Genomic DNA, 5,968 nt, shown 5'->3' on the forward strand with positions numbered 1-5,968 from the left:
TCTTCAGAGTATACCATGTTTAAAAAAAAAAGTATACCACTTTCTAAATGTCATTCAGAGTATCACTATCATTTAAAAAATTCATTTGGAGAATACCATTTGCAAATTTCATTTACAAACTAGCAAAAATACCCATGCTTTATTAATAATAATAATAATAATAATAATAATAATAATAATAATAATAATACATCATAGACACGTTTATTTATTTGAATACATAATATTAGTTCGATTCAAACAAATATTAGACTATTGTATAATATCATAGATTAATTTGCAGAAATTACAAAAGTAGTGATGATGACAAAACCATCTCTATCATTATTGTTTTTATATTAGTTTTACAGTAGTATAGATATATCATATCTAAATGTCATTTAGGATAGCATCTTTGATCAGAGAATTTGAGATAAATGCCACATCGTCTCGATGATATATGAACATATCCAATAAAACATTATGATATATTATTCATCTGTATATGGAGAGAGAAAAATAATGTTATTAATCATATGATCTGGGGAACTATGAACGAGTGTATTTTATGAGTGTTTACCTATTAAAATTTGCATATCAAATATAATTTATTATATGACATGACAGTGTACAACATTTGAAATAGATCCTAAATGTATATGGAATCTATAATATGTTCCGAACGTATGAGATTTGATATATTTCCTTAACATATATAGATTTGATGTGTATCATAAATATCTAAAATTTGAGATATGACAATTGGGCCTATTTGTACTTTTTAGGCTACCTAATGTACCATCTCCACATGTCATTTTTTGAACATCAATTTTGAAGTGTGCAGCTTGGTGATATATTAAATCTATCAAAATTGTATCCCTATGTACCTACATGGAAAATGTGTACTACCAGTGACATTTTTGAGTGGTACACTACTAGTACTAAAGATATGGGGTATATGCAACACTTGCATGAACTTCTAGCTCTGCTACTTGCATGATAAAAAATAGTACCTGTACCAGTACTACTTCAGTTAATGCACTGACCGGATACAAAGTTGGATGTGCTATATGACCATTGGATAATAGATGAAACCAACCTATCAACACTGCAGCAACAGCCAGGCTCGCCTCTGTTGGGGGCAATGTGGGAAGAGAGTAGCAAATGCTATAGTACATTGTGTACGTTTCCCCTTCATTACTCCATACTAACTCTTCATTTGGTGAGAGCAAGGTATATCTTGCAGCACACATCACCGAGCACATCAAACGGTGCAGAATGCTAGTGCATATGCATATCGGTTCACATTTGCTTTTCCATATATATATATATATATATATATATATATATTATATGGCATCTTAAGGTGCCACGGATTAAACGACACCTAACACAGTCACTAGGCCCACCCACTACCCACCCCATTACTCCCCTCCTGAAGCCACCCAATTTGATTACGTTAGTCAATTTTTAACTATTTACACTCCACCAGTCCCACTCATTGTGCACCCCCCATCACCCCCCCCCCCCCCGCACATATGTTCATTCGCGAGTTATTTATTTACTACTACATAGCCCACCATACTTATTCACTATTAGTCAGTTAATTTTTAACTATGTGTGATTCAGCAACTACAATAAAGCAACCTTAGCATACTGTGTAATTTATTAACTCAAGGAATCTTTTTTTATCATGCCTTATTTTTCTTTATTATTGTTTTTTCTTTATGTTTTCATTATGTTTTTTTGCAAAATCAAATATTCTTTTTTTTTCGATACAAATCGAAAGAGTCAGTTAATTTTTAACTATATGCGATTCAGCAACTATGTACTCCAACTTATCCAGTATATACTTAGTTATTTTTTAACTATGACCACAATTAACCGTCAATTACGAGGCGATTTGGTGACTAACGTGCTGCCACAATTAACTTGCTGCCAATTCGCCATTCCTCCCAACCTCCTCCATTTTTTTCCGGATCTAGTACAAACTCAACCGAAATTCCAGCGATGGCTAGAGTGACGGATTAGGAAGAGGTGGGTTGTAGATCATGTCATCGTTGCGTCGTCATCGTTGTTCTTCATCGACATCCTCGTCACCCTCATCGAGGTCCACTATAGTCGCGGGGCCTCCTACCGCCCTGCTTCCTCCTCCGGCCTCGCTAGGGGATCTCGTCGCCGGCTCCTAGGCCGCCGCCACCTCCACTCCTACCTCGGCTTCCTCCGACCGGCACTCGCCTACCAGCGGCTTGATCTGCGGGCTCCCATGGCGATAGAGGGCCTTTGGGCCTGCATCCGACGCTGCTTTTCCACCATTGGTTGCCGGCCATGCTGGAGCAGCAAGATGGAATGGATCTGATGGGGAGGAAGGAGTCATTTCTTCGATCTGTGTGTGTTCTTCACGGATGGATTATTCCTTTCGTTCTCTTCCAATTCCAATTTGTTCTTTCTGCTCACCAGGGAAAAAAACAGGTTTGCATCTTCTTACATTTCGTTCATTGCTCTTGTTGTACATTGCAGGCATCCAAAGTCAGCCATGTGGAGAGTGTCGTCAGCGACAATGATGAGAAGCGGCGGCTCGGGTACCAGTTTCAGGTGCCTGTAGTGGAGACCATCACCCCGCATCTGGCGGAGGAGGCGGCTGGAGGCGGGATCTAGTTTCCGGCGACTCGATCCAGTTTTTGTGGTCATGTCGCTGCATTGAGGGTGGCAGCTCGATCCGGCCTCCATGGCGAGGACGGTGTTGCTGCGCAAGGGCGACGTCCTGTTCCCGGTGACGGTGGCAGCGAGTCAGGGAGGCCGAGATGACGAGGACGCGAGGCGAAGGTGCAGCAAATGGAGGGCGTATCCAAGTTCTGGTCCGCCAGGTAAGTTTACAGTATCACCGGGCAGCGTTGGTCTCTGGGTAGGCGAGAGACGAGCTGCTCTGGAATTCCTAGCGAGAGGGGATGGTGTTCCTCTCCGCCATCAGTGTGGATCTCACATTGTCAATGAGCATGTCGTCATCACCCCAGCATGACCACCTCCTCCAAGAATCTACCATGGCTGCATGCAAGGAGGCCGCCCACAACTTCACCACCGCTGCCGCCTGGCCGGATGCCAAAATCGCCGGGCATCGCTGTCGAAGGCAGGCTTTCAACTCTCCCAGCGAGGCTTCTCCATCATTGTGTGATTGTCGGCCTTGCTCTCCTATGTTCCTACTTTCTGCTTGTCGGGTTTGTAAGCACTTCTTTTTTGTACTCGCCATTTCAGCACCCTGTCAAGACCAGCGGTGACCTCGCTGAGAGAGCAGCGGGCCGCTGTTCCTCCTATGTTCAAAGAATGTTTTCATATATATATATATATATATATATATATTGGGTTCATTTGATGTGTAAATTTTATATCCGTACAGCAATTCCATTATCCTCTCTCCCAGCATGTATTTCTTGTCTACTTTCTTGCGTTCGTTTGATGTGTACAATATGATTGATTTGCATGATTTAATAATCTTGATTGTTTGTGATGTATGCACCGTAAATAGTTGTGAGTAAAAATATTACTACGAACACACCAAAAAGTGATAAAAATATTCGAGTAAAAATTTTACTACTAGCACTCCAAAAGTGATGAGAAAAATATTTTTACTGTTCATTAGAACTTTGTGTGCAAGGAAATTAGAGATGAGGTAGTAATATTTTTTCTCAAAGTACAAATTAGGGCATAGTAATTTCTTTACTCAGTGTAAATAAACTTCAAGTAAATAAATTACTGTGGATCGGACTAAAAGATAGAAGACTGTAATGTTAACGAGACCTAATCCTATAGTGATTTTTTTTACTTTTCAACGAGAGATGCACGTGAGGCAGGAAACAAGAAAGTATTTTTTTAACTAGAAGCAAGCCAATACTTTTTTTTACTTAGTTATATATAAGAGGACTATAATTTTTTTACTAGATGATAAGGATGTTTCCCAATCTAATCGATGAGTAATAGTTTTACTTGGACTTACCCAGTCTAGTAATATTTTCACTTGCTTTACCGAGTGTGTTTTTCCCAATCCAACCAGTGAGTAATATTTTTACTCACCTTAGCAGCGGGAGGAGTGTGCGGAACAGAGAGAAACCCGGAATCAGGATGGGAAAAAAAAAAAGCGTAAATCACGGAATCAAGATTGGGAAAAAAAAAAGGGAAATCACGGACTGGATGCTCCCTCTGTGAGTCGCGCCCCGGCACTTCCTAGCACGCACCGCTGGCGCTACGTAGCGCCACCGTATATAACTACTATATGGCACCTTAAGGTGCCATGGATTAAACGGCGCCTGACACAGCACCCAAGCCCCACCCACTGCGCAACCATACAGTGCAGTTAAAATTTAACTCATGAACCCCACACATGCGCCACTCCCCCATGCCTATAATCTGAGTAAAGTTTTAACTTGATGTTCACAGCTTGTAGCATATATATATATACATGTGTTGTTCCACACCCCGTAACCAACAACATCCAGATCCTATTTTTCCGGACATGAGCGGATCAAGCACGGAACGGCCGCGGGCGAGGCGGTGATGGGTGAATGCGAGCGGGAGGCGAGGATGCGGCGCGACGGCGGGATCCGCCGCTGATCCTGCACGGGGAGGCTGGCGCGGCGGCTCCACCTCCACCACCGAGCGGAGGCTGGCGCGGCGTTGGTGGATCTGGCACGGCACGGCTGCGGGCAAGGCGGTGACGGGCGACGGCGAGCAGGAGGCGAGGATGCATGCGGCGCGACGGTGGATCCGGCGCTGATCTCGCACGACTCCATATCCACCACCGAGCGGCGGCTGGCGCGTCATCGGCGGATCCGTCATGGCACGGCTGTGGGCGAGTCGGTGACGGGCGACGGCGAGCTCCCACGCGCACAGGCGGCGACCTCCGTGGCGGCGAGCTCGGACTCGCAAGACCAGCGGCAGCCACCTCCACGACACGCAGCAGTCGATGTCCGGAGCAAGCGCAAGCAAAATTTTAACTTTTGCTCATAGATTGTGAGGATGTATATGCTGAGTAAAACTTTTGTTGTCATACCAAGTTAATTTTTTACTCAGTAAGGATACCAAGTTAATTTTTTACTTAGCCCGCCCCCTATGTTTTTAACCTTATTAAGCTGCATCCCGTGTAAAAATATGGTTTTTGTTATGAATATATGAAAACTTATACGCGTTGTGATGTATTTTTTGATAACAACAAATTACAAAAAAAATGCGAACAATCCTCTGAATTAAAGAAAAATGTTAACTCTACAACGATGTCGTCGCACCCCACCATACAACTGTATCTCGGTTAAATTTTAACTCCACGGGACGAGTTGGTTGTCTCGGTCGTGGGGTGCGTCACGAGTTAATTTTTAACTCGGCAGCGACCATACTAAATCACATATCGTTCATAATTCAACAGGAAGTAAATATTTAACTCCAAAACCATGTCATCACATCGCACCACCCATCTGTGTTTAAGTTAAACTTTAACTCAAACCAACTGAATCAATGCATAACATTAACTCCTCAACGATGTCATCGCACCCCACCACCCAACTTTATCTAAGTTAAAATTTAACTATGCGGGTGATTTGGATGCCTCAGTTTCCGCTAGTTAAATTATAACTCCCCCGTATGTTTGGTTAGATTCGGTGGGCTGACTTCTCCTCGTTTGTGTCTGGCGCCATTTTGTTCCGTAGCGCCAGCGTCTGTGTGTGGCGCTGGGTAGCGCCAGCGCGTATATATATATATATATATATATATATATATATATATATATATATATATATATATATGTGTGTGTATATATATATATGTATATATATACATATATATATATGTATATGTATATGTGTATATATATATACACGTAAATTTGTTTGGTGCTCCATGGTGTCCGGGCTACACGATTTAAATTGAGCATATACTCAATTCAAATGAGTATGAAAGTTTTTTAAATGTATAGGTATCAAGTTTGAACTGAATTTCATTATGT

At 42.1% G+C, this 5,968-nt stretch overlaps 1 long non-coding RNA gene across 1 annotated transcript; it reads left to right on the top strand.

Annotated features, from left to right (window-relative positions):
- Positions 1–1,887: 1,887 nt before the first annotated feature.
- On the top strand, positions 1,888–3,344 carry LOC127761824 (uncharacterized). Its single transcript, XR_008015321.1, has 2 exons — positions 1,888–2,369; positions 2,500–3,344. It is a non-coding gene; the product is annotated as an uncharacterized LOC127761824 (long non-coding RNA).
- Positions 3,345–5,968: the final 2,624 nt, after the last annotated feature.

This window comes from Oryza glaberrima, chromosome 2 (assembly GCF_000147395.1).
Source record: "Oryza glaberrima chromosome 2, OglaRS2, whole genome shotgun sequence".
Lineage (NCBI taxonomy): Eukaryota > Viridiplantae > Streptophyta > Magnoliopsida > Poales > Poaceae > Oryza > Oryza glaberrima.